The sequence below is a fragment of the Peromyscus californicus genome, unplaced genomic scaffold (genome assembly GCF_007827085.1).
Source record: "Peromyscus californicus insignis strain IS unplaced genomic scaffold, ASM782708v3 Scaffold_4__1_contigs__length_199733344, whole genome shotgun sequence".
NCBI lineage: Eukaryota > Metazoa > Chordata > Mammalia > Rodentia > Cricetidae > Peromyscus > Peromyscus californicus.
In genome coordinates, this window is record NW_026294562.1 from 142,707,469 (window position 1) to 142,733,024 (window position 25,556).

The 25,556-nt window shown below is 46.5% G+C and overlaps 1 protein-coding gene and 4 non-coding genes across 20 annotated transcripts in view; all 5 read left to right on the forward strand.

Moving 5' to 3' along the window:
* The first annotated feature begins 2,798 nt into the window (after positions 1-2,798).
* Positions 2,799-2,892, forward strand: LOC128095817 (small nucleolar RNA SNORD116). Its single transcript, XR_008213420.1, has one exon. It is a non-coding gene; the product is annotated as a small nucleolar RNA SNORD116 (small nucleolar RNA).
* Positions 2,893-5,866: 2,974 nt separating this feature from the next.
* LOC128095816 (small nucleolar RNA SNORD116) lies at positions 5,867-5,960 on the forward strand. The gene has a single exon (XR_008213419.1). It is a non-coding gene; the product is annotated as a small nucleolar RNA SNORD116 (small nucleolar RNA).
* A 3,435-nt stretch (positions 5,961-9,395) lies between these two features.
* Positions 9,396-25,556, forward strand: part of LOC128124757 (selenide, water dikinase 2-like) — a 168,633-nt gene continuing 152,472 nt past the window's right edge. For all 16 annotated transcript variants that reach the window (XR_008222957.1, XR_008222960.1, XR_008222956.1 and 13 more), the window contains exons 1-3: positions 9,396-9,511; positions 13,279-13,423; positions 17,190-17,334. The gene's annotated coding sequence lies outside the window, so the exon portion shown is untranslated. The remainder of the gene's footprint in view (positions 9,512-13,278; positions 13,424-17,189; positions 17,335-25,556) is intronic.
* On the forward strand, positions 9,776-9,871 carry LOC128095814 (small nucleolar RNA SNORD116). Its single transcript, XR_008213417.1, has one exon. It is a non-coding gene; the product is annotated as a small nucleolar RNA SNORD116 (small nucleolar RNA).
* On the forward strand, positions 13,688-13,782 carry LOC128095813 (small nucleolar RNA SNORD116). The gene has a single exon (XR_008213416.1). It is a non-coding gene; the product is annotated as a small nucleolar RNA SNORD116 (small nucleolar RNA).

Genomic DNA, 25,556 nt, shown 5'->3' on the forward strand with positions numbered 1-25,556 from the left:
CTGTGACTTTGCTTAATATTGTACATTTTAAATCTATGTATTTTCCTGAAAATTTTCTAATTTACTTTTTCTTAAGACCTGAATAGTATTCCACATTATGAATTTTAATGAATTTACCCGATTTTCATTAATGCTTCATCCATTAGGTTGATTCCATTTCCATGCTACAGTGAGTCAAGCAGTAGTGAATGTGGTGTTATACATGTCTCTGTGATAGAGTGTGGCATTCTCTAGGTATATGTCTCTGTGATAGAGTGTGGCATTCTCTAGTTATATGCCTCTGTGATAAAGTGTGACATTCTCTAGGTATATGTCTCTGTGATAGAGTGTGGCGTTCTCTAGGTATATGCCTAGGAGTGAAATACCTGGGACATATGGTAGTTGTCTTTTTAGTTCTATTCTCATGGAATCTCAAAGTTGGACCATTGAATTGAGGCCAGTTTCTTTAAAAGGAAACATGAATGGTCAATAACTATTTTAAATATGTTAAATATTCATAACCATCAGGGAATGAAAACTAAAAGCACTTTGAAATACTACAGTACCACAGTCAGAATGGCTGTTATGAAACAATATGAGAGGATGTGGAAAATCTTTAATACACTTAATAACCTTAAACACTGTTGGTAGTGATACAAATTAATATAGCTATTATGGAAATTATTATGAATTTTCTAACCTTTTCCAACTATAGCTTGTGTCTTATATGTACAGCCATTGTGCGATTCACAGATAGTCACTGAAAAACTATTCCTTGCCTGTGCATACCTCATGAATGCACAGAGCTGCCCCCTGTGAAGGGGGGCCCTTAAAGTAGATCTCTGGTACAGTACCCTTGTTTCTGTCATTGTGGGCCTGTACCCATTTGTATTTATTTCTTGGCCTTGTCAGGAGATGAGTAGGGGTGACATTAGAGGCCATATAGTAGCTTTGAATGTGGAGGCCTGGACTACAGACTTCCCTAATTGCACCATGGACCTTGCAGGTCAGCTATCAGCAAGAGAATCTGCCTCCTCCATATTTTAAGTCCCACCTGCAGTACCTGTCCGACTTGTTCTTTCCCGAGGTCTGTATTCATTTGGAAGAACTGAGCCTTAATGTGGTTTATTCTGATGCTTTGGAAGCAGATTGGGTGAGAATATACAGTCCTCATCCCCTTGGATATTGGCGGAAGTGCTCATTGACACACAGGGTATAGTTGAAGACAGTCCAAAGACAACATCACATGACCACTGAAACACCAAAAAAGGATGCCTCACTCACATGTTGAGCTTAGTGGTACAAGGAGGCATTGTGTGACAAAAAAATATTGAGAAATCACAGATGCAGAAGGCTAAAGGTATTTGGATACACCATACAAAATGATGCTTTCATGGAGTTCATAGATTCCAGTCATCTTAAAAGATGGAATTCGCCGGGCGGTGGTGGCGCACGCCTTTAATCCCAGCACTCGGGAGGCAGAGGCAGGCGGATCTCTGTGAGTTCGAGGCCAGCCTGGTCTACAAAGCGAGTTCCAGGAAAGGCGCAAAGCTACACAGAGAAACCCTGTCTCGAAAAAACTAAAAAAAAAAAAAAAAAAAAAGATGGAATTCTAGAATTCCTCACTTTGTTGGAAAAATGTGTGTGTGTGTGTGTGTGTGTGTGTGTGTGTGTGTGTGTGTGTGTGCATGTGTGTGTGTGTGTGTGTGTGTGTGTGTGTGTGTGAGAGAGAGAGAGAGAGAGAGAGAGAGAGAAAGCGCTTGTTTCTTGGTGTCCCATTACCCTAGACAGAATGACCCGTATTCCAATATTGATAGAGAGGTAGACATACAACCAGTACAGCAGGTTAACCATTCTCCATCAAAATGGACAGATAATTGTACACAGACTTTGAGGAAAGGCAGCATGGAGGAATACTTCCTACTTGAAAAAGATGTTCATGGAGGCATAGTTTAGCTGTGGAAATGCCCAGAACTTGGGCTAGCACAGGTCAGCAAAACCCAGTGAGTTTGTCCTTGGAAATGCAATCAAGGCTAACACTGAGAAGGAGAAACAATGGCAGAAGATGGCCTATGATGGAAGTTTAACATTGGTTTGCTTTAGTTGGAGGAATCTCATGTGTTGGAAAGTTTGGGATTTTTGTCAGTGACTATAAAAATGGTACAAAGACACTTGTGAAGGCCAGAGAGGGAGACCAACAGAGAACAAGACCTTAGCATTCAAACAACTTTCCTCCAGAGAAAGTTTTGAAGAATATATCCCATGCACATGGCAGCCTGATTAGGAGGGTGTGTGGAGAGCATGTGAAATGAAGAGGAGGTGTTACCTGGTGTTCCCAACCAGATGGGAGCATTGCAACACCAACCCTGTTGTAGCTGTTCCCCTGTAGAGATTGTATGTGTTTTATGTTGCTATCTCAAGGTTTGATTTCCATGATCTTCATGCCTTCAGTCCAATAAGACGAGCCACAATATCACTTCTAGACGAGTGAAGACATCCAATTGTGCCTCATGCAATGCAGTTCAAAATTCAGATCCTATAGAGAAAAGTAGAGGATAATGGTAACCATTATTTGAATTCTCCAAGGTGCTCATGACTCTAAGGTCTTGGTGGAACTGCTAGAATTTAACACTTCAAAACAAATCCAAAAGTCTCGGATTTCCATGTCCCACATTTAGAACTGTCAGTTACCACCTTGAGGAGGCAAGGTACCCTCTTCTCCTGGATGCAGAAGGTCCTAGAGTTCATCATACTTCCCAATTTTCTGCAAGTTTCAGAGTACACTGACCACCTTATTGCTAATACCCTCCAGCTTGGGTGGACCAAATGGTTATTCATATTCAACCTTCATTGTAAGAGATGAACAAAATAAGTGAAAACTCATTATCATCATTCTAATCAAGACTAAGATACAGCATATCCACTGACCCAAGTACTCTATAAGTCAGGCAAACTTTTCCAAGTCACTCTTCTCCCTTGCTGACAACCAGCTTTGGCAAGTCACCTTTCAGAGGGGCCTGAGTTTTCAGGGGTTTTTTGTTTGTTTATTTGTTTGTTTGTTTTTTGCAAACACACATGTGTACAGTAAAGGGAACATTTTGGGTACCTGGGAAGCTCCCTGTGGTCTTGTTCCTGGGCAGGCAAGAGTGGAAAGTTTTAGGACTGGCATGAAGTGAGAGAAAAGAGTCAAAGACAGAAGCAATACAGGCACAAACAGTTTGGCAAGGTTGATAATGACCATGAGTAATGTGTCAGAGAGCTGCACTGAAATAAGACTGTCTTAAAATTTGCTTTGTTGGGACTTTTAGCAGTATAATCCACAATGATGGGCTGCATCTATTTTGGGGATGAGCAGAAACAGTGTGAGTCTCTGAATATCAGAGCACTGTTTGAAGCCATGGTTGGAAAGAGAGACAAAGACAATGTCTGAAGCAGATGAATATGGGTGGAAATATTAAGGCAACTTCACGTAGTTAAAAGGGAGTTTTATTTTGGGGGATAACTTACAAGTAAACGGATAGGTTACAGGTCCAGGAGAGGTGAAGTGCAGTCCAGCAGTGTTCTCTGGAGAACTCTGTACCATCCAGCATCAAGGATTACCAGGAACCAAGAGAGCCAGCACATCTGGATCTCAGGTCTTAAGGGCTCCCATCTTGGCCCGCCTCAGAGGCAGGCCATAGGTAGGCTTGGCGGTTACCAGAAACCTCAATGAGGGTAGTACTTCCAGGTCAAAGCTAGAACAGCTACCCACTACAGATGAAGGCTAGAAGAACTATGCTGAGGGGGCATGCCATCTTCAGTCCTGTGTGTTGAACGGTTGCTTCATAAAGCCAAAAACTGTCTTGTATCTAGATAGGCAGTCTGTCTTGTGACCACCTGAAAGAAGTTCAGTGGACCTGCTTGGAAGAAAAAGGGCCACATGAGTGAAACATGGATGGCACAGATATACAGGTTTGTTTGACCAACTTACACCCATACATGTGCACCTAGATGCCTGGAATGTTGGAATACATAGGTAGAAGCATTGAGATACATGTACCTTTGTACAATGCGGATATATGAATCTGTATAGAAATCAATGTATAGCTGAGGTGGTGGTGCACACTTTTAATCCCAGCACTTGGCAGGCAGAGGCAGGCGGTTCTGTGAGTTCAAGACCAATCTGGTCTACAAAGTGAGTTCCAGGAAAGCCAGAGCTGTTGTTCAGAGAAACCCTGTCTTGAAAATCAAAAAAAAAAAAAAAAAAGAAAGAAAAGAAAGAAAGAAGGAAGGAAGTGGAAGAAGAAAGAAAGAAAGACAGACAGACAGAAAGAAAGAAAGAAAGAAAGAAAGAAAGAAAGAAAGAAAGAAAGAAAGAAAGAAAGAAAGAAACATGTATAATGGTACATTTGATCCTGGCACTTTTCTGGGGATCTTTGGTCCACCAAAATGGTTTCTACCAGGAAACTGACAAGGTAAAGATATGAGAGTCCTGGATACACAATTGCCAGGGCCACTCACTTTCTGAGGAGTTAGATTGCAGCAATATTTGGGCTCTACATATGTCTGAACAAACCTTGAAAATGTAAATAGATGTCCACAGTGAAGCTACCAAATAACATGGACTGCTTAATAGAGACATCTCTCTGTCTTTATAGGTCACGAACAAATTTCTGCCTTGTGCTGGGCCTTGGCATCATGGGGAGTGGACCATGCTTAGCTGATTTGACACAGTAAGACAACAAGAGCAGCTGAGGCCAGGTATTTGGAAATCAGCATTCCTTCCTCATACTTAAAACTTGAAGGCAAGCGGTGAATTTGGAGATGGGACTCCTCTGTATTTTGCATCATGGCCCATAGTACCAGAGGGTCTCTCTTGTGTTTGGATGAACATAATAAGAATAGAGACAAAATGAATTATAATCAGAAGTTTTAGAGATGATGTTTCAAGGAAAGTAGGCTTTGTCTCCAGTTTGGTGGCTACTGAAAGAAGTGGTCAGTGGCAGGAAGATAGGTGTGAAGATATACAGAAAGAGACAGAAAAACTAACGACATAGAGAAAGAGAAATGTAAATTGGTTCCCATTGACTTAGAAAGTATGAAATATATTTCTGGGAATGTGGAAGAAAAATCTGCAACCCTCTGGCCCAAAGCTTTGAAGCAAGGATGAAAAGTGAACAATTCAGAAGGGAGATTATGGCCATTCTAAACATTCACATTATTCTTGTTAGAGTAACTTTTAACATGTTGGAGAGACTGGGATTTGTTGTGGGACTACAGAGAGGTGCAGAGGAGATAAGTAACATCAGGAAGGGAGACAGGACTAGACCAAGCTGAAAAAAAACATATTTTTCCCAAGAAAACCCCCAAAAAACCACTACTTGGCAAGGATGAAAGGAGGGTGTAGGGAGAAAGCAGGTGGGTTCAGACACTCAGGGTAGATTTGACTAGGGAAAAAACTACAGAGCATAATTGTCACTCTATAATGAGTCAAGAGCATAGTTCAATATTTTCACAGACACATGTGGTGGGGCCCAAGAATGCAGTGCACAAGAAAATCATCAAGATGACTCAATGACAGGAGCAAGAAACAGAGGGGGCAACAGAAATTAACTTAGAGTCCTTGGAATATTAAGCACAAAAGCCCTAAGAAGGTCAGCATAAATAATATAATAAAGAGTACTGATATAGCTTAGATCATGGTGTAGCTAAGAAGAACAACCATGTATATAAGAAGGAATGTATAGAAATGTCACAGAAAACAGACTCAGGATAATCACATAAAAATGTACAGGTAACTACAAGAGCTTACTGAATGGTGCGTATTTGGAATATCTCACATTCTCAAATACCCACCCATGTCCCAACTGCCCTGAAATGCCTTGAACTAGGGCATTCAAGAATGCTTGGATCGATGAAGATTTCCAGTCAAACAATCCTTGGAAAAGCTGAACAAAATGTGAAAAAACTCAGTACCGCCGCTCTCATCGAAACTGAGGTCCGGCACCTTGGCTCACCCAAGTCCTCTGGGAGTCAGACACAGGCCTGAGAACCACTCCGCTGCTCCTGCCCCCCTCCAGCAGTAGCCAGACTCTCTTCCCGTGGGCGTGATCTTTGCCCCACTCTGCTCGCCATCACGGGCATGGGGAAAAGAGAAGATTTGGGGCTTGCTGGCCAGCAAGCAGCCATCCCCACTCTCCCAAGCCAGACTGACAGCTAGACATGGGACCCTGGACCTTGGGCTCTCTTGGAGGCACTCTAGAAATAGGCTAGCTTCGGACACCCACATGAAACAGGCGTGCTGACCTGTGTAGATATCTGCACAGTGGAGGCCTGTGGTGGAGTCGGTAGACCAGGGGACACTGCTGGCCTCCTGGTGGAGGAGACAGGTGTGAGAGTGCTTTTCTCTCAGCCATGGTAGTGGAGGTCCTGTGGAGGCTCAAGCCAATCTCAAAGCTAGGGAAGATACCTATTTTGTTGAGTGGTCTTCACCAGCATGTGATTCTTCCAGGAAGGCCTGTTTGGAGGCCGGCTAGGGATCCCTTGTAGGAATTGCACTCTGGGGCCCAGGCTGTAGATCCAGACTGGCTGGAGAGCTCTGCTCACGGGCAGTGGAGGGTGCCAAAGCGACTTTGTCTTGCAAGGGTGCGTTTCTGGTCATTGGAAGCCATGTGTGTTGCAACTCCTCTTGGGACGTGCCGGATTCTCTGGCTTGCCCTTGGCATCCCTGTAGCTAGAGTTTTCCTGCCTGGCCCACAGTCAGGACAAATGTCTCTCAGCCGCCAGTCCCAGAGCCGCTCAGACTCACCCAAGCAAACACAGAGACTTATATTGCTTACAAACTGTATGGTCGTGGCAGGCTTCTTGCTAACTGTTCTTACAGCTTAAATTAATCCATTTCCATTAATCTATAGCTTGCCACATGGCTCGTGGTTTACCGGCATCTTCACATGCTGCTTGTCATCGTGGCGCCTGGCAATGTCTCTCTGACTCAGCCTTCCACTTCCCAGCTTTATTTTCCTCCTTGTCCTGCCTATGCTTCCTGTCTAACCAATGGCCAACCAGTCTTTTATTTAGTGACCAATCAGCAACACATTTGCCATACAGAACATCCCACAGAACTTCCCTTTTCTTTTTCAAAAAGGAAGGTTTTAACCTTAACAAAGTAAAATTACATATAATTTGGGAATTTGGGCGTAGCTTCTCTTACTATTTCCTGCTGGATTGGGGTGCTGTATCTTATGGGGATACAAAGAAAATTTTAGGATTATGGAATAGTCCATGAGGGTGTATCATCTGAGGCAGTTGCCTTCAAACCATTCTGGATGTTGGATCATCTGGGCCATGGTGTCATCAGAGACCTTTCAGGGGGTCTTGGCTGGTCACACCTGATGTATCTTAATCTGGAACAAATCCATAGCCTCTGGCTTTCTGTGGCAACAAAAAAGACTCTTTTCCAAAGCAACATATCCTTATATCCACATTTTGAAGTCAAGGTATCTTTAAAATGTACATTTTGGCATAACTCAACAGCTTTTACAATCGAATGTTTTTCTGCAGTTAAAAATCCCAAAGACAACACAATCCAGATTCTCTGTGTAATATTCATCTTCACGTGGCTTATTTTTTATATTACCTTTACTGTCTCTTTAAAGACTTTATTTTTAAAAACTATGTATTTCTTTATATAACTGTATATATTCCTTTTCCTCTCTCTTCCAAGCCTACGTATATTTTACACACATTGTAAAGTATTACATCTGAATCTGTCTTATTGTGAATCTATTGCTTTAAACTGCAGTAGCTGTGGCTGCTGGCTCCGCCCACCTCAGCTTCCCAACCTGGCAGTGGTAGTTGACCGCCAGCTCTGGGAGCTATCGTGGGTCTATGCTTTTATCCAAGCCGCGTGTAGCCCAGAAACCTCTTGTTTTGTTTTGTTCTCGGAAGGGCAATATCCACCACGCAGCTTAATGTGCCACTTGTACAGGCCTCATTCCCGCCACACTGCAGGTCGAGCATGTAGCTAGGAACCCACAAGTAGCTCAAGCAGGCAGCTGCCACTCATTTGAGAGAGACAATTAGGAAGCTGTTTTTAGCTCTGTTGTAGAATCTTTTTTTCTCAGTTTTTACGTGGAAACTCTTGCCACCACGTTTAACGCCATTTGTAGCTAGAGTTTTCCTGCCTGGCCCACAGTCAGGACAAATCTCTCTCAGCCGCCAGTCCCAGAGCGGCTCAGACCCAACCAAGTAAACACAGAGACTTATATTGCTTACAAACTGTATGGCCGTGGCAGGCTTCTTGCTAACTGTTCTTACAGCTTAAATTAATCCATTTCCATTAATCTATACCTTGCCACATGGCTCGTGGCTTACCGGCATCTTCACATGCTGCTTGTCATCGTGGCGCCTGGCAATGTCTCTCTGACTCAGCCTTCCACTTCCCAGCTTTATTTTCCTCCTTGTCCTGCCTATACTTCCTGCCTAGCCAATGGCAGACCAGTGTTTTATTTATGAACAATCAGCAGCACCTTTGCCATACACAACATCCCACAGGACGTCCCACATAAGTTAGGTTGTGTAGATGTAGTGCAGTGCTCTGGCTTGCAGTCAAAATTTCCAGCACTCTTGAACACGGGCTTTCCCATGAAGACAGACTGACAGAGAATGGCATCAATCCAGAGACAGAAGCAGAGACAGAGAGAGAGACAGAGAGAGAAATCAGGAGTAAGAGAAAGAGACATGGCAAAAGAAAGAGACAGAAAGAGAGTGAGAAAGGAGGTCTGGTTGACCCAGACGACCTGCCATGTCCTGTGGTGAAGGCCTCAGAGGAGACTTTAGGCACATTAACGTCGGGCCCTCAGCATTATTAGCTGCAGAAGGATGCAGATTTTGGGTAGCTTTGCCCACCTGGTTGTCAGGGATGTTGAGATGGGAGGATGGAGGCTTGGTTTGGCTAGTGAGCATGGCCAGAGCTGCGTCCTAAGACTTGAGCTTGAGCCAGCAAGGTGAGCTTGCCCTGGTTAGTGACCCCCGGGCACAGTGTTAGAGGGTTGAGGTCCTCAGAGCTGGCCGTGAGTTTTTTTCGGGAAGAGTCTGCTTGCCTGCAGCGCAGTTCCTTGATGTTTTGGCCGGGCCGAAACTGGTGGTTGGAATGCAGAGAGGGGCCAAGGTGATCTGAAAGGGCAGGGAGGGAGGGAGCCAGGGTAAGGACAGGCTCTGAGACCCTGGTGGAAAACTGCCACCCATGTGGAAGCCATGCTGGAGGGTGAGGGCAGCGCCGGAGTGGTGAGGGAGCAGATGTGATCTGATCTTCCCATTGAGACGAGCCAGGCCCACCCATCCATCCATTCCAGAGCCAGTCACCCGCTTCCCACTGTAATGTTGGCATGTGCTTTGATGTCTTCACAGTGTGGCATTGCGTGGCCTGCACGGCCATAGTGCGGAGAGGAGAGAATGGCCCAGCATCCTTTGCCCAGGGCTGATGGCACCTGAGTGAGCCTCGAGGGAAGCTGTTTCGTGTTAGTGTCCTGCATGAGAAGGCCTGAGGCCCAAGGTAAGCCTCCCATGCATTGTCCCAGGTGCTCAGGATCCTGGGGTCTTGGTGGTGCTGCGAGCAGGACTTACCATCCCTGCATCCCGGGCCTGTCCGCACCTGTAGCAGACTTAGGTCCTCAAGTTGCCTCCCATTTCCATGCAGGGACCCGTGGCATCCTGCAAAAGGACGACGGGGCATGTCTTGGTATTTCTCGCACTCCCCAACACCCACCCTGTCCTGAGTGCCCTGAAAATCCCTGTGCAAGGGCACTCCAGCGTGCTTGGATCGATGATGATTTCCAGTCAAACATTCCTTGGAAAAGCTGAACAAAATGAGTGAAAACTCAGTACCCCGCCGCTCTCATCGAAACTGAGGTCCGGCACCTTGGCTCACCCAAGTCCTCTGGGAGTCAGACACAGGCCTGAGAACCACTCCGCTGCTCCTGCCCCCCTCCAGCAGTAGCCAGACTCTCTTCCCGTGGGCGTGATCTTTGCCCCACTCTGCTCGCCATCACGGGCATGGGGAAAAGAGAAGATTTGGGGCTTGCTGGCCAGCAAGCAGCCATCCCCACTCTCCCAAGCCAGACTGACAGCTAGACATGGGACCCTGGACCTTGGGCTCTCTTGGAGGCACTCTAGAAATAGGCTAGCTTCGGACACCCACATGAAACAGGCGTGCTGACCTGTGTAGATATCTGCACAGTGGAGGCCTGTGGTGGAGTCGGTAGACCAGGGGACACTGCTGGCCTCCTGGTGGAGGAGACAGGTGTGAGAGTGCTTTTCTCTCAGCCATGGTAGTGGAGGTCCTGTGGAGGCTCAAGCCAATCTCAAAGCTAGGGAAGATACCTATTTTGTTGAGTGGTCTTCACCAGCATGTGATTCTTCCAGGAAGGCCTGTTTGGAGGCCGGCTAGGGATCCCTTGTAGGAATTGCACTCTGGGGCCCAGGCTGTAGATCCAGACTGGCTGGAGAGCTCTGCTCACGGGCAGTGGAGGGTGCCAAAGCGACTTTGTCTTGCAAGGGTGCGTTTCTGGTCATTGGAAGCCATGTGTGTTGCAACTCCTCTTGGGACGTGCCGGATTCTCTGGCTTGCCCTTGGCATCCCTGTAGCTAGAGTTTTCCTGCCTGGCCCACAGTCAGGACAAATGTCTCTCAGCCGCCAGTCCCAGAGCCGCTCAGACTCACCCAAGCAAACACAGAGACTTATATTGCTTACAAACTGTATGGTCGTGGCAGGCTTCTTGCTAACTGTTCTTACAGCTTAAATTAATCCATTTCCATTAATCTATAGCTTGCCACATGGCTCGTGGTTTACCGGCATCTTCACATGCTGCTTGTCATCGTGTCGCCTGGCAATGTCTCTCTGACTCAGCCTTCCACTTCCCAGCTTTATTTTCCTCCTTGTCCTGCCTATGCTTCCTGTCTAACCAATGGCCAACCAGTCTTTTATTTAGTGACCAATCAGCAACACATTTGCCATACAGAACATCCCACAGAACTTCCCTTTTCTTTTTCAAAAAGGAAGGTTTTAACCTTAACAAAGTAAAATTACATATAATTTGGGAATTTGGGCGTAGCTTCTCTTACTATTTCCTGCTGGATTGGGGCGCTGAATCTTATGGGGATACAAAGAAAATTTTAGGATTATGGAATAGTCCATGAGGGTGTATCATCTGAGCCAGTTGCCTTCAAACCATTCTGGATGTTGGATCATCTGGGCCATGGTGTCATCAGAGACCTTTCAGGGGGTCTTGGCTGGTCACACCTGATGTATCTTAATCTGGAACAAATCCATAGCCTCTGGCTTTCTGTGGCAACAAAAAAGACTCTTTTCCAAAGCAACATATCCTTATATCCACATTTTGAAGTCAAGGTATCTTTAAAATGTACATTTTGGCATAACTCAACAGCTTTTACAATCAAATGTTTTTCTGCAGTTAAAAATCCCAAAGACAACACAATCCAGATTCTCTGTGTAATATTCATCTTCACGTGGCTTATTTTTAATATTACCTTTACTGTCTCTTTAGAGACTTTATTTTTAAAAACTATGTATTTCTTTATATAACTGTATATATTCCTTTTCCTCTCTCTTCCAAGCCTACGTATATCTTACACACATTGTAAAGTATTACATCTGAATCTGTCTTATTGTGAATCTATTGCTTTAAACTGCAGTAGCTGTGGCTGCTGGCTCCGCCCACCTCAGCTTCCCAACCTGGCAGTGGTAGTTGACCGCCAGCTCTGGGAGCTATCGTGGGTCTATGCTTTTATCCAAGCCGCGTGTAGCCCAGAAACCTCTTGTTTTGTTTTGTTCTAGGAAGGGCTATATCCACCACGCAGCTTAATGTGCCACTTGTAGAGGCCTCATTCCCGCCACACTGCAGGTCGAGCATGTACGCTAGGAACCCACAAGTAGCTCAAGCCGGCAGCTGCCACTCATTTGAGAGAGACAATTAGGAAGCTGTTTTTAGCTCTGTTGTAGAATCTTTTTTTCTCAGTTTTTACGTGGAAACTCTTGCCACCACGTTTAACGCCATTTGTAGCTAGAGTTTTCCTGCCTGGCCCACAGTCAGGACAAATCTCTCTCAGCCGCCAGTCCCAGAGCGGCTCAGACCCAACCAAGTAAACACAGAGACTTATATTGCTTACAAACTGTATGGCCGTGGCAGGCTTCTTGCTAACTGTTCTTACAGCTTAAATTAATCCATTTCCATTAATCTATACCTTGCCACATGGCTCGTGGCTTACCGGCATCTTCACATGCTGCTTGTCATCGTGGCGCCTGGCAATGTCTCTCTGACTCAGCCTTCCACTTCCCAGCTTTATTTTCCTCCTTGTCCTGCCTATACTTCCTGCCTAGCCAATGGCAGACCAGTGTTTTATTTATGAACAATCAGCAGCACCTTTGCCATACACAACATCCCACAGGACGTCCCACATAAGTTAGGTTGTGTAGATGTAGTGCAGTGCTCTGGCTTGCAGTCAAAATTTCCAGCACTCTTGAACACGGGCTTTCCCATGAAGACAGACTGACAGAGAATGGCATCAATCCAGAGACAGAAGCAGAGACAGAGAGAGAGACAGAGAGAGAAATCAGGAGTAAGAGAAAGAGACATGGCAAAAGAAAGAGACAGAAAGAGAGTGAGAAAGGAGGTCTGGTTGACCCAGACGACCTGCCATGTCCTGTGGTGAAGGCCTCAGAGGAGACTTTAGGCACATTAACGTCGGGCCCTCAGCATTATTAGCTGCAGAAGGATGCAGATTTTGGGTAGCTTTGGCAACCTGGTTGTCAGGGATGTTGAGATGGGAGGATGGAGGCTTGGTTTGGCTAGTGAGCATGGCCAGAGCTGCGTCCTAAGACTTGAGCTTGAGCCAGCAAGGTGAGCTTGCCCTGGTTAGTGACCCCCGGGCACAGTGTTAGAGGGTTGAGGTCCTCAGAGCTGGCCGTGAGTTTTTTTCGGGAAGAGTCTGCTTGCCTGCAGCGCAGTTCCTTGATGTTTTGGCCGGGCCGAAACTGGTGGTTGGAATGCAGAGAGGGGCCAAGGTGATCTGAAAGGGCAGGGAGGGAGGGAGCCAGGGTAAGGACAGGCTCTGAGACCCTGGTGGAAAACTGCCACCCATGTGGAAGCCATGCTGGAGGGTGAGGGCAGCGCCGGAGTGGTGAGGGAGCAGATGTGATCTGATCTTCCCATTGAGACGAGCCAGGCCCACCCATCCATCCATTCCAGAGCCAGTCACCCGCTTCCCACTGTAATGTTGGCATGTGCTTTGATGTCTTCACAGTGTGGCATTGCGTGGCCTGCACGGCCATAGTGCGGAGAGGAGAGAATGGCCCAGCATCCTTTGCCCAGGGCTGATGGCACCTGAGTGAGCCTCGAGGGAAGCTGTTTCGTGTTAGTGTCCTGCATGAGAAGGCCTGAGGCCCAAGGTAAGCCTCCCATGCATTGTCCCAGGTGCTCAGGATCCTGGGGTCTTGGTGGTGCTGCGAGCAGGACTTACCATCCCTGCATCCCGGGCCTGTCCGCACCTGTAGCAGACTTAGGTCCTCAAGCTGCCTCCCATTTCCATGCAGGAACCCTTGGCATCCTGCAAAAGGACGAAGGGGCATGTCTTGGTATTTCTCGCACTCCCCAACACCCACCCTGTCCTGAGTGCCCTGAAAATCCCTGTGCAAGGGCACTCCAGCGTGCTTGGATCGATGATGATTTCCAGTCAAACATTCCTTGGAAAAGCTGAACAAAATGAGTGAAAACTCAGTACCCGCCGCTCTCATCGAAACTGAGGTCCGGCACCTTGGCTCACCCAAGTCCTCTGGGAGTCAGACACAGGCCTGAGAACCACTCCGCTGCTCCTGCCCCCCTCCAGCAGTAGCCAGACTCTCTTCCCGTGGGCGTGATCTTTGCCCCACTCTGCTCGCCATCACGGGCATGGGGAAAAGAGAAGATTTGGGGCTTGCTGGCCAGCAAGCAGCCATCCCCACTCTCCCAAGCCAGACTGACAGCTAGACATGGGACCCTGGACCTTGGGCTCTCTTGGAGGCACTCTAGAAATAGGCTAGCTTCGGACACCCACATGAAACAGGCGTGCTGACCTGTGTAGATATCTGCACAGTGGAGGCCTGTGGTGGAGTCGGTAGACCAGGGGACACTGCTGGCCTCCTGGTGGAGGAGACAGGTGTGAGAGTGCTTTTCTCTCAGCCATGGTAGTGGAGGTCCTGTGGAGGCTCAAGCCAATCTCAAAGCTAGGGAAGATACCTATTTTGTTGAGTGGTCTTCACCAGCATGTGATTCTTCCAGGAAGGCCTGTTTGGAGGCCGGCTAGGGATCCCTTGTAGGAATTGCACTCTGGGGCCCAGGCTGTAGATCCAGACTGGCTGGAGAGCTCTGCTCACGGGCAGTGGAGGGTGCCAAAGCGACTTTGTCTTGCAAGGGTGCGTTTCTGGTCATTGGAAGCCATGTGTGTTGCAACTCCTCTTGGGACTTGCCGGATTCTCTGGCTTGCCCTTGGCATCCCTGTAGCTAGAGTTTTCCTGCCTGGCCCACAGTCAGGACAAATGTCTCTCAGCCGCCAGTCCCAGAGCCGCTCAGACTCACCCAAGCAAACACAGAGACTTATATTGCTTACAAACTGTATGGTCGTGGCAGGCTTCTTGCTAACTGTTCTTACAGCTTAAATTAATCCATTTCCATTAATCTATAGCTTGCCACATGGCTCGTGGTTTACCGGCATCTTCACATGCTGCTTGTCATCGTGGCGCCTGGCAATGTCTCTCTGACTCAGCCTTCCACTTCCCAGCTTTATTTTCCTCCTTGTCCTGCCTATGCTTCCTGCCTAGCCAATGGCCAACCAGTCTTTTATTTAGTGACCAATCAGCAACACATTTGCCATACAGAACATCCCACAGAACTTCCCTTTTCTTTTTCAAAAAGGAAGGTTTTAACCTTAACAAAGTAAAATTACATATAATTTGGGAATTTGGGCGTAGCTTCTCTTACTATTTCCTGCTGGATTGGGGCGCTGAATCTTATGGGGATACAAAGAAAATTTTAGGATTATGGAATAGTCCATGAGGGTGTATCATCTGAGCCAGTTGCCTTCAAACCATTCTGGATGTTGGATCATCTGGGCCATGGTGTCATCAGAGACCTTTCAGGGGGTCTTGGCTGGTCACACCTGATGTATCTTAATCTGGAACAAATCCATAGCCTCTGGCTTTCTGTGGCAACAAAAAAGACTCTTTTCCAAAGCAACATATCCTTATATCCACATTTTGAAGTCAAGGTATCTTTAAAATGTACATTTTGGCATAACTCAACAGCTTTTACAATCAAATGTTTTTCTGCAGTTAAAAATCCCAAAGACAACACAATCCAGATTCTCTGTGTAATATTCATCTTCACGTGGCTTATTTTTTATATTACCTTTACTGTCTCTTTAGAGACTTTATTTTTATAAACTATGTATTTCTTTATATAACTGTATATATTCCTTTTCCTCTCTCTTCCAAGCCTACGTATATCTTACACACATTGTAAAGTATTACATCTGAATCTGTCTTATTGTGAATCTATTGCTTTAAACTGCAGTAGCTGTGGCTGCTGGCTCCGCCCACCTCAGCTTCCCAACCTGGCAGTGGTAGTTGACCGCCAGCTCTGGGAGCTATCGTGGGTCTATGCTTTTATCCAAGCCGCGTGTAGCCCAGAAACCTCTTGTTTTGTTTTGTTCTAGGAAGGGCTATATCCACCACGCAGCTTAATGTGCCACTTGTAGAGGCCTCATTCCCGCCACACTGCAGGTCGAGCATGTACGCTAGGAACCCACAAGTAGCTCAAGCAGGCAGCTGCCACTCATTTGAGAGAGACAATTAGGAAGCTGTTTTTAGCTCTGTTGTAGAATCTTTTTTTCTCAGTTTTTACGTGGAAACTCTTGCCACCACGTTTAACGCCATTTGTAGCTAAAGTTTTCCTGCCTGGCCCACAGTCAGGACAAATCTCTCTCAGCCGCCAGTCCCAGAGCGGCTCAGACCCAACCAAGTAAACACAGAGACTTATATTGCTTACAAACTGTATGGCCGTGGCAGGCTTCTTGCTAACTGTTCTTACAGCTTAAATTAATCCATTTCCATTCATCTATACCTTGCCACATGGCTCGTGGCTTACCGGCATCTTCACATGCTGCTTGTCATCGTGGCGCCTGGCAATGTCTCTCTGACTCAGCCTTCCACTTCCCAGCTTTATTTTCCTCCTTGTCCTGCCTATACTTCCTGCCTAGCCAATGGCAGACCAGTGTTTCATTTATGAACAATCAGCAGCACCTTTGCCATACACAACATCCCACAGGACGTCCCACATAAGTTAGGTTGTGTAGATGTAGTGCAGTGCTCTGGCTTGCAGTCAAAATTTCCAGCACTCTTGAACACGGGCTTTCCCATGAAGACAGACTGACAGAGAATGGCATCAATCCAGAGACAGAAGCAGAGACAGAGGGAGAGACAGAGAAAGAAATCAGGAGTAAGAGAAAGAGACATGGCAAAAGAAAGAGACAGAAAGAGAGTGAGAAAGGAAGTCTGGTTGACCCAGACAACCTGCCATGTCCTGTGGTGAAGGCCTCAGAGGAGACTTTAGGCACATTAACGTCGGGCCCTCAGCATTATTAGCTGCAGAAGGATGCAGATTTTGGGTAGCTTTGGCAACCTGGTTGTCAGGGATGTTGAGATGGGAGGATGGAGGCTTGGTTTGGCTAGTGAGCATGGCCAGAGCTGCGTCCTAAGACTTGAGCTTGAGCCAGCAAGGTGAGCTTGCCCTGGTTAGTGACCCCCGGGCACAGTGTTAGAGGGTTGAGGTCCTCAGAGCTGGCCGTGAGTTTTTTTCGGGAAGAGTCTGCTTGCCTGCAGCGCAGTTCCTTGATGTTTTGGCCGGGCCGAAACTGGTGGTTGGACTGCAGAGAGGGGCCAAGGTGATCTGAAAGGGCAGGGAGGGAGGGAGCCAGGGTAAGGACAGGCTCTGAGACCCTGGTAGAAAACTGCCACCCATGTGGAAGCCATGCTGGAGGGTGAGGGCAGCGCCGGAGTGGTGAGGGAGCAGATGTGATCTGATCTTCCCATTGAGACGAGCCAGGCCCACCCATCCATCCATTCCAGAGCGAGTCACCCGCTTCCCACTGTAATGTTGGCATGTGCTTTGATGTCTTCACAGTGTGGCATTGCGTGGCCTGCACGGCCATAGTGCGGAGAGGAGAGAATGGCCCAGCATCCTTTGCCCAGGGCTGATGGCACCTGTGTGATCCTCGAGTGAAGTTGCTTGGTGTTGGTGACCTGCATGAGAAGGCCTGAGGCTCAAGGTAAGCCTCCCATGCATTGTCCCAGGTGCTCAGGATCCTGGGGTCTTGGTGGTACTGCAAGCAGGACTTACCATCCCTGTGTCCAGGGCCTGTCTGCACCTCTAGCAGACTTAGGTCCTCAAGTTGCTTCCCATTTCCATGCAGGGACCTGTTACTCCCTGCAAAAGGACAACCGGGCCTTTCTTGATATTTCTTGCACTCCCCAACACCCACCGTGTCCCTAGTGACCCGTCCCGCTGGCCAGGTTATTGGGTGAGACCCAAGGAGCCACCTCCTTAAAGATCAATGGTGGTGAATGAGAAAGGAGACCAGGCACATAAAGGAAGACAAAGTCAGTCTGAGTCACGTCAAGGTCTCGTTTATTGCAAGGAAGTCAGGCTTATATATGCTAGGAGCTAGGAGAAGTATATAGGGGTATGGAAAGTTACTAGGAGGAAGTTAGGGCAAGGTAGGGTTCAGGACAAGGTCTCTTTGTTCCAGGGCCTGATCCACGGACCATACAGCAAACCATTATGTTTCAGGGAGTTGATCAAAAGTTTCATACTTTGTCTTGTTTAAAAATGATTGCTATTGAAACTGTTAACGGAAGGTTAGATACACAGCTTTTTCCCATGAGAATCAGTTAGGCTACTTGGCTCCTGACAATTCCCCCTTCTTTCTATAAAATGGCCAAAGCAGGCTTTGGTCATAAATCGAGAGGGCCCCTGCTTAGGCTATATGGGGTGCATCCTGTGTCTGGCAACGTGCCATGTTGAGCCAGTCTCTGGCGACCTCTGTATATTGTGCTCCCAGCACAGGCCCCATACTATTCCCATCATTGAGTGCCCTCTAGCTTTTAATTGTAGGGGATTTTTAGGTTTGTAGGCCACTGAACCTGAGCCTTTCACCTGTTTCAATAGTTTCCTCTCGAGTTTCTATCCGATGGTAGTGTACTGAAACGGTTTTTGATAGGGCCGAATCGATCTGATTTTTGATGAATTGTGTTAGTTGTTGACAAGCCCAAGGACCAAAGGTGAGGAGGAGAAGGAAAATGATCAAGGGGGACAGGATGGTGGGAATCAGAGTAGAAAGCCAAGGGGACCCCTTTAGCCAACCCCCAAACCAATTGTTTTGATTTTCAAAATCACGTTTTCTTTGTGCCAATCTTTCTCTTAGTCTATTCATTGATTCTCCGACTACCCCAGTGTGATCGGCATAAAAGCAGCATTCTTCCTTCAAGGCTGCACATAATCCCCCTCCTTTAAAAATAGTAAATCCAGACCTCTTCTGTTTTGTAACACAACCTCAGAGAGCGAGGTTAAAGACTTCTCCAGAGCAGAAATGGATCTTTCTATGGCCTCTAGGTCAGTCGTCATAGCCATTTGTAACTGCATAAGGTGGTTGTTCTGCACGAGGGCAGCAGTTCCTGTACCAATTCCTGCAGCGATACACCCAATACCAAACAAGAGGGCAATAGTCATAGACACAGGTTCTTGAGTGTATCTGCCTCTCTGCTCAAAGAATTCCATCACTGAGCTTTCTTGATGATAAGTGACACGAGGCTCTAACTGGACCATCTCACAAAATTCATGGGAATCATCAAATATCTGAGCAGATACACATGGGGTCAATCCTGTGTTACAGGCCCAGTAGGACCCATTGGGGGCTTCGAGATTATAGCTCCCTTTATAGGGTGTCAGAGTTTGTTTACAGAGGTGACTATGGGTCGATGGAATCTTGCCCAAACAAGAACCTCGTCCAGAGACTTCAGGGAGTGTTAGCTTATGTGGCTTAGTCTGACACCTATTGCTCGGGGAAGTGAGGTTATTGGCAGTAGACTGAAAGGCTATTCCTTCATAATAAGGAGGACTGGAGGTTAGGCAAAGCCAGCAACCCAAGGTTTGGTTTGGATTTGTGGCATTTAGGGCCAGATAAGCTCCCTGGACCAAATTAAACAATCTATCTCCTGTTCCCCCAAAGGGAGTAAGGAGAGTTCCGTTACTGGAGTCTACGATAGTAGTCACAGTGTTTGTATGGTAGGGAAAGGGACGAGGATGAAGTGAGGGGGGAGGAGGTGATAGCACCTTTTCATGATTGGAGGGAACTTTTTGGTCAGAGAGAACTATGTTGGTTCCTACCGACTTTGGGTACAGGTTTTCTATTGTTAGCAAGATCTTGAAAATGACTCCTTTATCTGTGCCATCAAGATACCAGCGGAGTCCCCATGTTTTTCCTGAGGGCCATTCTCGATTCGCCCTACCCTGAGGGGTGAAGGTTATGTTTAAAGGTAATGATAGCCTGTGATTATGGGCTGTCCCAGTATACGAGCTAAAGCAAAAATGTCTATTCGTGCTAGGCTTACTGTATCCCCTTGTAACTGAAATAAGGTCCCAAGATGAAGTTGGTTACCAGTAAGCTGCCCCTGTAGTTTCACAACCCCTTCGAGCACAAAAGAAGGTCTCGAATCCCCCACATCTGGCAGTCGTAGCTCGGCTTCTACTGTCCTTAGGGCAGACATAAAAATCAGATTGTGCTAACCTACAATGAGCTGTAGGACTAACACAGCCTGGGGCAGTCATCATGGCAGGGTCATTATCATGGAATGTTCCACAAGGGCTTGTCCAAGTGGTTTTAGGACTGCGAGGAAATTGATGGCAGTTTGGAATCATTTGACCTCCTGTACCATTTAACTGGTGTTGGTCAATAGTAGGTATATCCAAAGAATCCAATCCTGCAGCCAGCTGACAGAAGTCAGGAGTGAGTGACGGCCACCAGGAATAGGGAGCATGGTTTGCAGTAACCCTCCAGACCTCCTCCCCTGTTACTGTGAAAATTCGCCAGGTAAGCTTTTTAATAGCATGGGGGCTTTCCTTGGAGATGCAGGAGAGGGGAAGGGGGAAGAGTAGTAAGCAAGTGATGAAGTAGGGGTTGATTTTCCGAGGCCCGCGACGAACAGGTCCTGCCATTGAGATGCCTGTGGCTCCCTTTATTTTCCAAGTTGGAGGCATTTCTGAAAGAGAAAGAGAGAATTTTTGTCTCAGGGTTGTGTCCTGGATATAATAGTTATTTTTTCCTTAGTCTAAGGAGACAATCTATGTAGAGTAAGGCTTAATCAGTCTTTCTGGTAGCCAACGAGCCCCATTTTCCTTGGAGTCATAGATACATGCAGACCCCTTTCCCCAGATTATAGCTGGATCAGGACCACCCCATTTTCCAGTTATTGGATCTTTCCAAAGGGCCTGTGCATATCCCTGTTTGGTTTCTGGGTGCCAGTGTCACTCAGCCGCAGATTTTCTGAAAACATCCAATTGCAGAAAATTTAATACCAATAGGGCATGAGAAAGCAGAGCTTTGTGGTTTCCCTTAAGGGGAAATAGTGTCTCTTGTGAGCTAAGTTTATTAAGAATATTTTTTAAAGTTTGGTGAGCTCTCTCCATGATACCCTGTCCTTGAGGGTTATAGGATATTCCAGTGATGTGTTTAATTCCTAATTGTAAACAAAATTGTCTAAATTTGCTACTAGTATACCCAGACCATTATCAGTTTTTATACATTTCAGCTGACCCAGCACTATGAAGACATGTAACATATGATTGATAACATCTTTGGTGGCTTCTCCACTATGAGCGGAGGCACAAATAAATCCACTGAAGGTATCTACAGTAACGTGTATAAACTTTAATTTGCCAAAAGAAGGAACATGGGTGACATCCATCTGCCATATTTGTCCAGGTATAAGCCCTCTGGGGTTTACTCCATAATGAGGTTTGGGTAAGAGCATCAGGCAATTTTTACAGCATTTTACAATTTCTCTAGCCTATTCTCTAGTAATTGAGAATCTTAGTCTCAGAGTTTGAGCATTGAGGTGATGAAGGCGGTGTGCCTCATGAGCAGCTGCTACCTGATCATGTTCCAAGTGAGAAATCAAGATAGAACGTGTAGCAGAATCGGCAAGTTCATTTCCCTGAGCTAGGGGTCCAGGTAGGCCTGTGTGGGCACAAATATGGCCAACATAAAAGGGTAGCAACCTCTGTCAGATTAATATTTGTAATTCAGAAAACATTTGGAAGGTGGGAGTAATGGGTTGGATTATTGGGACCATTTCTAAAGCCTGTAAAGCCCCTACCACATATCTACTGTCTGAATACAAGTTAAAGGAGCAATCTTCAAAATTTTTAAAGACAGCAAGGGCAACATATAGCTCCACCAGCTGAGCTGACTTGAAAGGAGTTGTCATAATGTTCTTTTGGCCATTGAGGACATAAGCAGCTTTACCATTACTTGACCCATCTATGAAAAGCACAGGGGAGTCTGGGATGGGCTCCATTCGAGTATTTTTAAGAAAAACAAAAGAAGTGAGGGAGAAGAATTGTAGGAGTTTGTTACTGGGCATCTGTGTGTCAAGTTTTCCTTCATAGGTGCAGACAAGGATAGCCCAGTCAGGACTACGGGTGCATAACCTTTCAAGTTGCTCTTTATCATATGGCATAACAATAATATCAGGGTCATGCCCAAAGTATTGAGTGGAGGCTTTTATTCCTAACATTATCGCTTGGCAAACCAGGGAAGGGTAGGTGGGAAGGATTTTTCTTTTAGTAACAGGAAGATGTACCGACAGTAAAGGTATGGGCTCTTGCCAGAGCAGGCCTGTAGGGGCAAAATCTATAGAAAAAATGATCAAATACAGTGGGAGGGTCGGGTCAAAATATCCTGTATGTTGTTGAGTGATGGCCGTTTCAACCTTTTGTAATACCCTCTCTGCCTCCACCGTAAGGTATCTAGGGGATTAAGGGTCGGAATCTCCTTTGAGGATATCCTCAAGGGGGCGTACTTCTCCCTTGGTTATTTTTAAATAGGGTCGAGCCAATTGATATCCCCTAAAAGCTTTTGAAAATCATTGAGACAACGAAGTGTATCTTTTCTAATCTGGATTTTTGTGTATAGAGGAGGTCTGGGTGTAACTCGAACCCTAAAAACAGGAAGGGGTATTGGGTTTGTATCTTCTCTGGAGCTATATGAAATTCTCGATACTGAAGTGTGGTAATTATCTTTTGAGCTACATTTTGTGGGTTTTGTTCAGATTTCCTTGCTATTAACAAATCATCCATATAATGTATAATATAAACTTCGGGGTCCTGGACCCTCACTGGATCTATAGACTGAGCTCCATACTTTTGACATAGCATAGGGGAATTGGCCATTCCTTGGGGCAATACTCTCCATTGAAATTGAGGGTTAGGCCCAACATGATTCACAACAGGTATAGAAAAGGCAAAGTGTTTGCAATCCAGAGGATGCAGGGGGATAGAGAAAAAACAATCTTTGATATCTATGACTATTTTAAAATATTTTTTGGGAATGGCCACAGGAGATGGCAACCCAGGCTGTATCGCTCCCATGGGGACCATGGTTTTGTTTACTTCCCTGAGATCCTGCAATAGCCTCCATTTTCCAGTCTTTTTCTTTATCACAAAAATAGGAGTGTTCCTTTGAGATGTGGAAGGTTCTAGATGCCCTTGTTTTAATTGTTCCTGCACCAACTGAAGGGCAGCCTGTATCTTTTCTTGAGGCATGGACCACTGATCTATCCAAACCGGATCATCTGACTTCCAAGTTATTTTATCGGCTTGGCATGCAGGAGGAACAGTGGTCCTTAGGAAAAAAGGTCTGTCCCCAATACTCTTTTATCCAGCTTAGGGGTGGGCATGATGGGCTGAGTTCATCCTTGTTCAAACTTCCCCAACCCTTTGCCAGGCAGAAAGCCTGTCTTTAACATCATTTGGGTCACTTTATCATTGGGACTCATCATAATGACCCCCATCTTTGTCAAAATGTCTCTTCTCCACAGGTTGGTTGGCAACCCCTCAACTATAAAGGGCCTTACTGTTCCAGTATTTCCCTCGGGGTCTTTCCATTTTAAGAATTTTGAGCTTTGTAGCATATTTTGGATTTGGCCTATTCCCTTTAAATGTGTGGCAGTGGGTTCCAGTGGCCATGAATCAGGCCAGTATTTTTTTGCTATAATGGTGGCATCAGCACCCGTATCAAGGATACCCGAAAATTGCTTCCCCTCCAAGGAGAGGTTGAGTATAGGCCAGCCCTCTGTTAATTGTTGTACCCAAAATATATCTGAAGATCCTGGTGTTGAGTGACCACGAGTTGGACCCTTATAGGAAAATCGTCCAACCATCGGGAGAGGAAGGGCCTGTGCAATGCAGTGGCCTGCGGGGATGGTGATAGGACCCCAAGAAGCCATGGCCAGGCATTTTATTTCTCCTTGATAATCAGCATCTACTATGGAGGGAACAATGGAGAGCCCTTGTAGTGAGCTGGAGGCTCGGCCTATAATTAGGAAGAACATACCAGATGGGGAAGGGCCAAGGACCCCAGTTTCTATAATCACCATGCCCTCTTCCGGAGTTACAACCCGGGTGGTGGGGGAACAGAGGTCCAATCCTGCACTTCCTGGTGTGGCTCGGGATAGGCCTGAGGAAGCTGAGCCAAGGCTGTCTGGGGCAGCGGGGTCCCGTGTTCCCGATTGTTGCTGAAGGGGTTGTTGGGGTTTACACGGGGTTGTAATGGATGGGTGGGGCCCCGAAACGGGGCCCGCATCCCGTTTCCCGATACCACAGACAATGGCTGGCCATTAATATCAGTCCTGGAGCGGCAGTCCTTGGCCCAATGTCTCCCCCTTTTCATCGAGGGCAGAGCCCTGGGGGTGGATTGTTTAGATTATTATTAAAAGAGGATCCTTCACCTTGGGTGCTAGGGCACTCTCTGGCGAAATGTCCTGGGCACCCGCATTTGAAACAGTTCTTGCCTCCATAATTTGGCCCTCTGATGGGCACCTGAAGCACGGCACCTATGGCCATACTAATGGATTTAGAGATCTTGTGATCAAAGGAGTCTACCTCATTACATAGCTTGATCATGCCTTTGAGATCCATGGCCTTAGTTTTGCCTCTTAAGGCTGCTCTGCAGGCTGCATTGGCATTTTCTATGGCCAATTGTTTAACCATAATATTTTCTAACCCATCCTCTCCCAGGATTCGTTCAGCCGCTTCTAGTAGCCTGGCAATGAACTGGGCATAAGGTTCACTGTTGCCTTGGACTATCTTAGACAGGGAAGTAGTGGCTGCCCCTGTCTCGGGCACAGCCCACCAGGCAGCCATTGCTGCCTGGGCTGTTTGTACCAGAAGCCCTGCTGGGAGTTTTTGTTGCTTTTCCTCCATGGCATACTTGCCCCTTCCCGTAATTTTATCTGAAGACCATGAGGCCGTCTGGGAGCCCTTTTTATTTATGATGGCCTGTGTTTCAGCTCTATCTATAAATTCAGCCTTCCAGGTCAAAAGCTGACTTCAAGTTAACACTGACTGTACCACTTTGTTCCATTCATGAGGCAACAAACTGCCCCCCTGAGCCAGCCCTTCAAGGACTGAAATTGTAAAGGGGGCGTTGATACCATAATTCTACACTGCTGAATGCAAATCTTTTAAATGCCTGATTTTTAGCTTTCTATATATGACCTGGCCATTAGTGCCACCCCCCTGTTCCTCTGTTGGTTCTTCCTCTTCCCCTTCGGAGGCTGAGGCGCCTTACTCTGCACCCTCAGCATCCTCATCATTATCCTGAGTGGTGTCAACTTGTCCCCCCATGTCCTGGGACTGAGTACCAGAGCAGGTCATTACTAGGAAGGAGAGGAAAACGGTGGGCAGTGTCTTTTTGATTTTTTTCTACTTTTGGTTTGGCCTTCGACTGGGAGTCTGAGTGATGGGAGTTACCGGAGGCGGTGGGCAGGGTGGTGTTGGCCTCTCATGTAAGGTCAGCTTGTAACTCCTGTATCTGTTGGGCAAGATCCCTCAACTGTCTTTTCATAGAAAGACCATCTTTTAAATTGGTGATCTGGTTTAGAAAAGATTCCTTGGTCTCTAAAAGACCCTGCATTCCTGGTATAGCATAGCCCATTTGTCCCAGCACTGTTTCTCTATGAGTAGGGGCTCTCGGGGCACTGGGAATAGGAGGGACATAGAGAGGCGGGGGGGGGGCAATGCAGGCGCCTCTCACCACATAGGATCTGGGACTGAATAAAAGGAGGGGGGTCATATCGTTCTTTTTCATAGCGTGCTGCCTCCTCTCCTAAGCTTACTACAGACGAGGGGTCAAGCCATTCATCACCTGACACATTTTTGTAAATGAGAGGGTAGATCTTTTTTTTTTTTTTTTTTTTTTTTTTTTTTTGTTTT